This window comes from Ptychodera flava, chromosome 1 (genome assembly GCF_041260155.1).
Source record: "Ptychodera flava strain L36383 chromosome 1, AS_Pfla_20210202, whole genome shotgun sequence".
In the NCBI taxonomy this organism is placed as follows: domain Eukaryota; kingdom Metazoa; phylum Hemichordata; class Enteropneusta; family Ptychoderidae; genus Ptychodera; species Ptychodera flava.
The window spans coordinates 48907346-48919918 of record NC_091928.1 but is presented as its reverse complement, the minus strand read 5'-3'; the positions used below and the strand labels follow the sequence as shown (position 1 = coordinate 48919918).

General features: G+C 37.5%; 1 protein-coding gene across 2 annotated transcripts in view; it reads right to left on the bottom strand.

The window, feature by feature from the left end:
* LOC139140099 (uncharacterized) overlaps positions 1-6960 on the bottom strand; it is a 39958-nt gene extending 32998 nt beyond the window's left edge. Inside the window, exon 1 of one of the 2 annotated variants that reach the window (XM_070709139.1) lies at positions 6769-6960. The gene's annotated coding sequence lies outside the window, so the exon portion shown is untranslated. The remainder of the gene's footprint in view (positions 1-6768) is intronic. The other variant, XM_070709122.1, reaches the window with a different exon arrangement.
* Positions 6961-12573: the final 5613 nt, after the last annotated feature.

The following is a 12573-nucleotide window of genomic DNA, read 5'->3' as shown; positions in this document are numbered from 1 at the left end:
CACCGCCAATGAACTAGACTACATCACCGTAAAACTTGATCGATAAATGTTTCCATGTTCACAATTTTGCAATGTGTGTTTTTTTAATTGATGTTAATTAAAGAAACACAATTAGTCTTCCATTCATACGTAAGATTGAAAAAAAAACCCTTTTCAATCGCTTTGGTTTTTCAAAGGATTTATGCAACTCATATACGGTGACATGCTGGTTAGTAGGAACATTGTAGTCTTTTCGGTGCCGCTTGCTAACTATTTTACTATGGGTAAAAACGTTCAAATTCATAAATTTATTTATTCAGAGAAAAAAATAATCGAATCAAACAAACTGATGTTAAATAAAACGATTTTATTTAGGAAAATTATTAATTTGCACTTAAATGATATCAAAATTTCACCTCTGGTGATGTAGGATAAGGTTGTACTCATCAGTGAATGGTAAAAAGCAGGCACGTTTGTTTGTCTTATGCTTTTGTACCTTACCCCCTAGACGTGACGAGGTTACTGTCCTTACTTGTTATTTTTGTCAAGTTTGTACTATTATATTTCATTTTCTTTTATGAGATAGCACCTTGAATAAGGATGAAGGACACGCTGACGAACATGCTTTGAAATTCCGAAGAGACAGACCCAGAGTAAACAAAGAAGACAAATAATTCTTGTGAGTCGACGACTTTTCACAAGTAAGAAAACCTTGGCGTGCCGTGAAGTGACATTTCGCGCATGATCAGCTTGATAAGACATTTATAATGCGATGACAAAAAAGCGCCAGGAACAGCGTACACGTTTAATGTGCAGTATGGTTGTAGACTTTAGGAAACTCAAGAAATTTGTCGTTGCTTCGTCGAATTTTCTTTTTTTCCCCGAGAAAAATAAATATTTGAATTTATCTAAGAAGTGATCGTTGATACAGATAATAATAGAGTCGAAAACGACAAAAATTTGCAAAAGTAGATGGTTTTGAAATTAAATATCAATACTTGACATGTCAGTCACAGAGTGGTTCTATGAATGCCAATCTCAAGCTGAAGTGCTCTGTAGTGTTCAATTACACAACGAAAATGTAAAGCGAATACATGACGGAAGTTAGCTGTAAATTAATATCACAAGTAAAATCGCTGTTCCTGGCAATTGTGGTAGTTGTTATATGTGGTTGTTTGTATTTGTACTTTTTAAAATTGTTTTTGTGGTTTTGTATTTTAAATTTGTTGTAATGTCGAGGGCCCTGAGGGAGATAAAGTCCCTCTAGATTTAACCGGGCTACCCTCATTAAATACAGCCCGATTAAAAAATAAAAAATAAGCTCTAACATGTAAAACATTTGCTTAGAGTACTAGGTAAAGTTACAAAATAAGGAAAAAGTCAGGATTCCTGAAAGAAAATCTGTTTTGTCTGTCAAAAGGTGACCGATCCTTTTATCCCTAACCTTCAGAGAAAGCAAAGATTCTATCATGAAAATCGTTTAAGATGACATGCGCAAAACGAGTAACCTCGCCCAGAATATCAAAATGCAAAAAATATGTTTCTTACAGTGTCGTCAACATTTTATCGAATGTACAAGAGTCGCTTTCTACTGTCAAATTTATGAAATAAACTCACTAATATCGATCACATGATATTAAGATGAAGTAATAAGGGTCATAGGTTACTATTAATATTAACATGTAATTAACTACGTTTGTCTTCTATGGCTTTCAATCACTAAGATGTTTATACAGGTTGGTCAGATACTCATTACAAGCACGTACATTGACAGCTCAGAAATCAGTTAAAAATTTAGATTATTGTAATTGGAAAGTTCAAGTGTGGTATGGACAACTGTTGTTTCAATTAGCCAGTGCACGTACATATTTTCTGCATCATTGTTATAATTTGCCACAAGCCACTAGACTGCACGTCAAGGCAGGTTGTTTTTCGACAGCCTAAATTTGATATTCCAGACAAATCGCTGTATTGAGAAAAGATGAAATGAGGAATCGTCGGCACACTTGATCATATCCTTGTTCAAGCGAATAATATTCCACAAAGCTTACAGCGTGGGTATAAATCATTGTACAATGCGATTGCATACATAAGACAGTCTCTTTACAACTATTAACATAATAACACGAATTCGGATGTTTCAACTCACTGACTTGACATGGCATATTTTCCTTGTCATGACATGGTGGAATTAAGCTCTCTTTGTTAAGGAGCAAAACCCGCACAGCTGCATGTGCATTGCATTATTTCTGCTCTGGGATTTCAACAGAGCAAAACTGCAACGATTCTACGCCAAGAACGTTATCTCAAAGCTCTTTATGATAACAGTTTTTTTTATAGCTTGGGCTACTTCCTCATAGCAACAAATTGTCGTCTGGATCCTCATTTGTTCACACGTTCTTAGTTTCCGCGATCTATCTCAAGCATCTTCGGAAATCCGAAATCGAATGCGACGACTTGGAAGAAGATAGCGTTTTGAGCTCTATTAAGTGAGCGAGGAAAGAAAACATATATACTTCAATGGGTGGCTCTTGAAAGCTTAATCAATCAAAATGACGAACACCAGGCAAAATGAAAAGTTTCCCCGTTGCGCATTGTATTCCCCGGGGTGCAATCTACGATATAGATATCGTGATTTTTTACAGGGATGACATTTCCCGTTGATTTAAGTCCAGCTTTATGAATAATCGTTGGAGTTTATTGTGATATTTGGCAAGAAACTTTACTTGAATGTCGTAATAGCTGACAAAACAAAGAGCGCTTATTCCAGAGCGCCACTTGAGTGTGTTCAATGTCTGTTTTTTGAGGGGCGATTAAGCTCATTGCAAATTGATTATCCATCTTGCTTAATGAGTCTTGCATTAAGCTTTCCGAAATCTTCAGATATATTACAACAAACATTTACCTAATGTTTTCGAGTGAATCGTACAAGTTCCTCACCTGAGTCCACAAACACTTCTACATTGATAGAAAAAAAATGTGAGACATGCACCATTTATATTTCACATGTACAAGATAAAATAACGTTAAGGAAATGGCCTGCCAATGGGCAAAAACAGTGACGTCATCATCTGCGAACGCTTCAAATAAAACGATTAAACTCTGTGGAGTTTGTCAGTCGGGCATTCTAAATATCAGATTTTAATCTCGAAATGAAAAAAATATTATTAATATGAGAAGCATGAAAAAGTAAAGGTAATATTAAAGGAGAAACTCTCCGTCGAATGTAAAATTGAAACTCTCAGTTCTCCGAGAGTTCTGTTGCTGCGTCTCCGTTCTCTTCATCTGAAATGTGAAAGCACGGAAGATCACTGTTCCGACGTTTTTTGGTAGACACCGTCGCCGGGGCATATGGGGGAGTGGAAGTGCTTGGTGGGGGGGGGGGCTTCATTGAATAAGCACTTGGTGCTGTATTTTAATCGGCATGACTAGGAAATAACTGTTAAGCGACAAGTTTGAACTTTTAGTGTTCTTGACGGCACATGCTTGACTGAACATCGACTCTTATGTGACATTTGCCAATTTACAGTTACGCATGATTTATTTGTCAACTTTGAGATTTGTTGTTGATAATTTCGTCGCATAAAACATGTCTTCCTCTCATTAACATGGTAATTGCATTTTTAACGAATAGCGGTCAGTTGTAAATCATTCAGTGCTGCAGTTCGGCAGGATATGCAGTAGGTAAATTCAGACACTTGTCCCCCACAAACTTGACTCTGAAAACAGTCTGAGAGTACAAGAAAATGTATCATGAGTAACTTTGTTCATTTTTTATAATTTTTCTTGCTATTCTAATCAAAACGAGGCTATGACCTCAACTGTTTGACCCTCACGCTAGATCAATTATTTTCGATTGTATAATTTTTTTATCTTAATACTATCCCTAAAGAACAGTTACCCATATGCTAACAACTTGAGACAGTCTTCTGCAGGGATAAATTAATGTATCAAGGTTGTATGCGTCTCGAAACTGAAAGACTTATGAACTTTTGCCCAAACTTTTTGTAAGGAAACTTTAAACCATCCCCTTTTCGACATCAAGGATAAGAGGGGTCACCGTGCAAAATCTGGTTGGAGAGAAACAAATTACCTAACATCTACAAATATTTGAAATTCAAAATGGCTGCCATGATCCCAACGTTAGCTCTATTTGGAAAATGAATACACTGAATTCCAGTTTTCGAAAACTGAGGCAGTCTCCAAGAGCTTCACAATGAGCAATCACATGTGGTTAATCATAAAAGAAATGTAAAGATTTGAGAATCCAATTATCTTTTCCTGTGGCTCATTCTACCTCAAGATTGGGGGTTAAAAGAAATGCCGGATTCATTTCAACGAAAGCATCGCAAAAATCAGCTTTCTAAAGCGTGGTTATTTCAACTCTTTACTTGACGCGACAATACCTAGTTACCGTGGTTTTCTGCCAGGCCTACACTTTCCCGATACGAGCAACTTGACACGCTGGGAAAAGCCCTATTTTAATGGAAAAAATATCATGGAAATTACTAGATTTGGCCGGTTTATATACATGCCCGGACCGGGCTTATCGAAAAGTACGCTCTCAAGAAATTCAACAAAACAGAGCTGCACATGTTAAATGCACGGCTTGACAACTAGGATGATGAAATAATAATCTGAATCCGATACAAATTGATATATTGTCCAATACATCATTGGCAGGCATGTTTGTTTCTGTCAAGCTATGTATCTTAAAGTCTAGTGGTCACATGAATTTTAAACAAGGAAACAAACCTGTTATAGCTTTCCTTTGCTGTTCTTTTCTCAATGGCCAAAACTTTAAAGGTGAAAGGTCACATACTGGAAAACCCACCGAAAAGACTTTCACACTTGCAGTTGGTTATCTAAAGACTTTTGTTGTACTTATGCAAATTAATCCTGTGACGCACGTGTCAGCACATCGAACGTACATCGCTGTGCCGTAGTGATTTGACTCAACGGAGGTTGCATTTGACAATAATCAGACACAGTTGACTCAATGAATTGACACTTCTAAAGTTCAAAGAAAAAATTCTGAATGGATCTTTTGGACCCTGTAATATGATAATCAATAAATTCTGTTGAGGGAAAACACCAACGTGTGTCAAAGTACCTAATTTTGATTTAAAAAATAAGGCTAACACTCGCTTTTTAGATGTTTTCACGAATCTGGGCTTAATATGCACATAACACTGAACATGGTCTAGTTAAAAAACCCAGTAAAGACTTGATTATGATCTTAATTGAGACTTCATTTTTTATGTTAGACATCCGGCGCTTAGAAGTCAATCAAGGAGCATATATTATTTACATTGCTGATAATAGATAAACCGCGACAGCATCGCATACGTAACATAGCATAAGAAACAAATGAGACTGCGTGTCTTGAATAATGTTAGTCTCATATCCGTCTGATTGTTCACTTACAGTGCGATACAGCCATGATCATAGCGTGTGAACTTCTTCGCACTATACAATAGCACTCTGTATATGTAATAACGACTATAACGACCAAGCGATACTCTAATATAATTCGGATTAAACATTAAATGCAATATCGGTATGGCTTATATCATTGATGACCTTTAGTTTGAAAACTTGCATAAAACATGACAAAATGAATGTGCAATAGTAACATCTTCTTGTAGGTAAGATAAAAGCTTCTTTCCTTGTTCGCGGAGAAACAAGTATTGCCACATCTCATCCTTGCCTTCCGTTCATTTGCACACCATGCAATCTGCCTTTAATGTTATCGTTTGCTCTCTCTTATCGCCATAGAACAGTTTGTGTGGCTGACCACTTAACTGCTAACAGAGCATGAAGTATTAATGCTTTAATTAAAATTATGGTCTGTTCAATTGCAGAGTCACATTTGACTTGGCCACAATATGAATTGCAACATGCAGCTCAAGGAATCAAGATTTTACCTCATTCACTTCAAAAAGAAAATAAAGAAAAGGCTTTCAACTCAAAAGTTTGAAAGTAAGGTACTGCTTGACTCCAATAGCAAAATCATGGAGATAGGCCTGTGTGTTACCTTCCTGAGGAAATCAAAATCAATACAGCTTGCCGCATCCCCAAGAGATAAAGCCAGCTTTGACTCATTTGTTGAGATATCATACTTTTGCAGCGTCGTGCAGGACAGAGGCCGAATGCATTTTTCATGAAGAATACAGCCGAAGCTTTTCAGCGATCGTGCACGAATCCGATTGGATTGTCAGGTGGTTGAGAGGAAGTCAGCTTTCTCTGCCCGCGTGGCCTAGCGTTCCGACTACTTGGGCTTGAAAACCGAAGAGTCGGCTCTCAACAAGCCGGCATCTGCTTCCTTTTGTTAAGTAAATTTGCTAACCTCAATAGCGAAGTAATGAACCAGCTACCCAAATAATGGACGCAAATAAAGCAGGGCTTGTAGACATCCACATTTTTCCCTGTGAATGGTAGTAATTTTCAGAATTGCCTACAAAAGGGGAAATCATCAAGGGGGAATTGGATACCGATTGTAGCATTAAGGAAAGATCCGCTCTACCCCTGGTCTCATGTGGCGATCGAAGCTAAGACTTCCTGAAGGGGATTCGGTAACTTTGATGCACTGATTTTTTCGGCGATGGTATACAGAGTATTCAGTGGTATCAATGCTTTCACATTTGTCTATATTTGTGAATAGACCAAGAATAGAGATAAACTGGACAAATCATCTGCTTGGCTTGCTAAGTTCATTTGGAAAGGCAATATATATTGCAAGAGAGGCAGTTTTCAGAAAAAAATAAAGTCGCAAAAAGAGTGTCTTACCGTTTTTTAGTTTTCTGCAATACTACACTAGCAAGCCTTCTAAGTCTTCGAGCTTCGGGTTTGCAACGCTTCTGGCCAGCACGATCTCTTGAAAGACCTCGGTGAGCGCTTGACAAGGAATGGGGAAAAATAATACTAGCGAGGGTTCATACAAGCAGCAGTTATATACCCGTCCAAAACTACGGCGTCATCACCGCTGCATTCATTAAAGCCCCCGAAGATTTTGACGTATCCACATTCACGGTAGAATCACTTAACGCCCTCTACGAATCAGCCAATCAAAATTATCCTTTTGCACACGCCTCTTCCTCGGCGTGGGGAAGATCATAGTTGGACAAACTATGCCTTAACTTGCAGTGTCACTCACGAAAATATTTGCAGTCGAAACAGGGATAGGGATTTGGGGGTCATTGCACTGAGTGGAGCACTGAATAGAAAAATACGCCACGCGCATTTTTTGTAACAATTTCACGCGTTAATCGCAGTATGTATACTTTATCAAGGTATCCGCAGCATTGCAAAAATGTACGGGTCAAAAATCGATGCACATCACTGCATGCTGTACGAGATCAGCTTTAACATTAGCAGATGCCATTTGGGGACGTATTCAGTGATTGTTATTTATGACAAAACGTGATATACAGTATATTATATTTCAGTTTTTTTTCAATATCAGTGAAGATTAATTGTACCCGAATATCAAGCATTGAGCCTTCAGACATATTTTAGATCTACAAATTCACCGGCATTGCCATAACCACATACACTCCTGGCCCATAATGGACTCGAGTAAACTTTGCACTCCATAATTTACTCGGCTTCGCCTCGTACATTATGTCGTGCGAAGTTTGTTTTCGTCCATAATAAGCAGGGAGGGGTACATTATTGCTTGATCCTGGTGACGGTGTGTGTTTTCCAACAAGGGTAGACGTATACTTTTAGCCAGAATGCGTATGATAACAAAATCATGGCTCTCTGTCTGTCTGTCTCTGTTTGTCTCTCCACAGACAAGGAGATTCTGTGGTCTCTCTGAAATATCGTAACATAATTGGAACAAATTTGACAGAAATTCGTCCGCAAGTTAGACGAATGTGTTAAAATGGAGCGATATCCGGTGCATTCGACAGCGATTCTGAACGTTTTCGAGTCACGAGTTTTCTTATCGGTTTGTACGGAGATACACGGAATTTCGTTCCACAGAAATAGATTATCTCAGCGAAAGAGACACTCACGATGTTGAGAGATTTAACAAGGCATATGACTGATGCAAGACTTAACACTATAATGTGGATTAACAGTTTGGTAGAAAAGTCTAAATGCATATATAATTGATGTATAGGTGTCGAAGACATTTGGTGGGCAGTGTTATTCTTTATTACTGCACATGACATACGAAATGGTTCAACTAGACAGCGTTATGAGACTAAACCGCCTATAAAGTTATGTGTAGTACATAAAAGACAGAGTAACCAAGGTAACGGCAAACCTTAATTTGGCATGTTTTCAAAACCCACGACCCGTTCAAGTTATGCCGCTCAAATTATGGAAAGCGCGAATACGTGACGCAGTTGTCAGGACGACTGTGAAAAAATCCATGCATAATTAATTTTCTACATCTTCAATTCCGATCTCAAAGGAGGTGTATGCCATGCGCACATCATACAATAATGTTAGCATAAGCAGTTGGTGCAAATTCTTGGGCGACACTATTGACACCAATAGTGATAATAAACACAGACTCTGTTAATACAACATCAATAATGGTTCACGATCACTTTTGCGTTTATCTTGGCGAAATTCATAGACGAGACTTATCTCTAGATTGACATGTTTAAAGAATAAAGCAAGGCGAATATAAAATCACTTCAAGTGTGTTCTAAACAGACAAGGCCATCGTCAAAGTCCCTATCTAAATCATGGGGCTATTAGTTCGGTTTAACGGAAGTGTATGATCATCAATTTTTATCTATTAATCACTTCATCGTTTTTTGACTCACTTCGCTCTGTAACTTCATGTAGCATCTATCAGGCATTGTTAACCTTATTGGTTGAAGGGCGTAATCACTGTGTGGCAGAGGTGAACAAAACACAGTATAGCGGACTAACGATATCCTGTTATACTAACACTTTGATGGCGATAATACCGCGATCAGATTGGTTGAGCTGCGAAAATAACGGCGCTGTATTCACTATATTCCGTACCTCCGTGACAGTTGGAACCTGTATCAGTTACCGAGAACATGAATTAAATTGCTTCGAATGGATGAAATTGGAAAGGAGGGCATTGAGAAGGGAGCTACGCATTTTTCTACTCAAACAGATAAATAAAATAAATTCAATAATAGCAGTAAAAGTGTACATGCGTTTATAATTCAAATTTTGATAATTTGTGATGCCCTCAAAACGAAGCATCTTACACGCACTGTGGCGCGAGCGCAGTTACACACATGTCCGCTGTGCAAAAGTCAGTGAATTGAAATGATTCATATTACAGGGCCTGCAGTGCCTGTAAACCATTTTAAAATTTTCAAGTTATAATTTCAGTACAAGTGTCGTTTGGTTTTGACAAGTTCACTTCACACATGCGCACTTGCAAGGCACTTGAAAGGTTATCTGTATCAAAGAAAACATCGTCGATGACAGAGTCTGCGCAGATAGCAGGATATAGCTGATATGACGTAAACCTGTAAGAAGAAATTGTCAAAGGGATATATGATCATAAGGTCTTAAGGTAGAATGCACCTCGGGGACAGAAATTCAGGCCTTCAAATTTTATCAATTTTCTTCTGACCTACCACTTGTGGGGGCTCATTTTGAAGCTCTTGGCGAAAGAAAAGTTTTCACCGTCTTAGTTTTTCGAAACTCGAAAATTTTATTATTTCTCATAGAGTTAACACAGGGATGGCGGCCATTTTGGATTTCAAATGTCGAGAAATTACAAGTTATTTGTCTCTCTAGTACCAAAGTTTGCACGGTGACCCCTGATTTTTATTCTTGCTTTGGTAAGAGAATGGTTGAAAGTTTCACTGAGGAAAGTTTGAGCAAAAGTTTAAGTCTTTCACTTTCGAGGTGCATATTACCTTAACATACTCATGTATTGATAAAATGAGCATTCCGGGTAGCATCTTGAAACAACGGAAGGTGACGAACACGATGGTGTTCCGTAATCTTACATAGACCAAACTTTAAGGTAGAATGCGTTTGGGTCATTGAATTCGCTCTCTCAAACTTATACAATACCGTTTTTGGATTACCATTAGAGAGGCTCAATTTTAAGTTATTGAAATAAAATAAAGTTAACGCCTATTTTTTTGCGAAAAGAGAAACTTTTATATTTCCCAGTAGAGTTAACACAGGCAGGCGACCATTTAGAATTTCATCGTTGGTAATTATAAGTACCAGGCCTTAATTTGTTTCTCTTGAGCCAAAATTTGCAAGATGATTTTTTTCTTGATTTCAAAAGGAGATGGTTTAAATTTACCTTACGAAAACTGTACCAAGTTTTTTATTTCACCATGAAGGCGCGAACTACCTTGAAGTGATTGTTGTTTTTGTTGACTGTAGCTCCATATATGGAGAAGTTACACAAAGGCTATCGTTAGTAGAACATGTTTGAACATATGTGTGATTAAAATACAATGACTGGCGCTTTTTGTGTAATGTACGTATACGAATATGACGAAGGTTCGGACGGTCCGTTCACGTGTATACAAGGGCCTTGTGTTCATCAAAGGTAGCCAGTGTTAATTGAATAGTGAAAAATCTTATTCATAAATTATAGTAGTGTCAATTTTCAACCAACATTCAGTTTGCTCTGAAGTATATGGCTATACATAATAAAAAAACAGTCAAAATGGTTATCTATCAGCCATATAGGATCAAATTAGCATGCTACAGTTCAATGTCCTGTTTCCAGGTTTGCACAAATATTATATATGATTATGACATGTCTAATTGCTGACGATGAACACGCAAATTTAACGATTTCTTACAATACTAATTAAGTCACTTCCTGTTGGTCTAAATCAATTAGAATAATTTTGCGATCCAAACGAGAAGTAGAGGTACGGAATGAAATCACAGGGAGTTGATTAAAAGTCGGTTTGGTGCGAAACGATCTGGGGCTAAAGACACAATAGCCAACTTATCTATCTAACAAGCTATTGACCAATCGAGCAGCAAATTTAAGGTACTAGCTCTACAGGCAATATACTTCGATACTGTCTTTCTACGTGTGACAATTTATAGCCCGTGTTGTTTAATGTCACAGTACATCATAGCACATGTACATGTTTCAAAACACAATATGCTTTAACTCTGCATGAAGTGTGATTTTTCCTAGTTTATTCCCTGAATGTGACCAACTTCTGCACACGAAGATAATGCTGATACAACGAAATGGCAAATGGGCAGACAAGCTCAAATCCTTGTAGCGATCTCTTACTCGTGCAATAATTTCTGTATGACAGGAATTCATCATTACCGTACCTTGCGTTAGAATATTAACAAGCGCACATTTAAGTAATAAACCGTCCCAGATACGGGTATACCATGAGATTTTGACCAGTTCACTCCATACATGTATATGCACGAGCAATAGCGAGTGCATATATCGAATGAATCGCTCAAATTGAAACGCGTGGTATTCCCGTCGCTGAGAGGGTTTATTGCTTTTATATCATATTATATCATACCAGTATTTTGATGGTGCAAATACAGCGATCTGATTGGTCGAGACGCGAAACGAACCGTGGTATATTGGTGATATACCACGGCTGGCATGCGCACTAGCTCTCAGCTTGAGGAAAAGTCCTTTTATGACGTTCCACGCCAGAATTTCAATATACTGTTATGATATAAAAGCGATAAATCACACCAAGCGACGGTATACCACTCGATTTTGACCATTTCACTTCATATATGCACTCGCTATCGCTCGTGCATATATGTCGTGAACTGGTCAAAATCTCATGGTATACCATCGCTGGGTGTGCTTTATTGCTTAAATATATACTGAAATTCTCGCGCGTATATAATGAAATTCTGGCGCGTAACGTCAAAAGAGAATTTTTTCCCCAGCTGTTAGCTCGCGCTTGTTCCATCTGTGCAATATCCCTGTTATAGCACGGTTATTTTCACTTCTCGACCTTTTACATCGCTATTTTTGTCCATCAATTTACAAATATGATATAAAATATCATATCACATTGAGTGTAACCTAACATAATCTAATTTGTGCTTCCATCATCTCTGCAGTTGGAGAAATTACAGTAATATTCAAACAAATTGTATATATTTCAAGGAATTCGTAAACTCTGTAAATAATACTTGAATTTAAAGAGCCAGTAATGCTAACTTTTGATGATAATTTCATTTTTTTTAAATTTCGTATGTCAGTGGCAAGATCTTAGTCTAATCCCAAGACGAAGATGTAATACCCATTATTTAGCTTGTCAACATAATGTCTGTACATGTAAAATGCATTGTTATTGTTTACATTTGAATTCTTGTCTTGGATCTGAATTCACTTGTCAACAAGAACAACGCAGTTTACACATGTACAGGCTGAGTTGACATGCTGAACACTGAGTATATCAAGGTACTTTTGAGAGTAAAACAAGAAGTTATGGCTGGCATTAAAGACAAAAACAGCGAAAAAAATCATGAAAAGTTAGCATTTATCACCGACTCAAAGCACCTATGTATGGTACATTTTTTTTATTTTTCGGGCTAAAACAATCGCAACTGGTTTGTTAACAAAATATATTGCCCTCATTCGAATTTAATCAATGGCTAATGTAAATG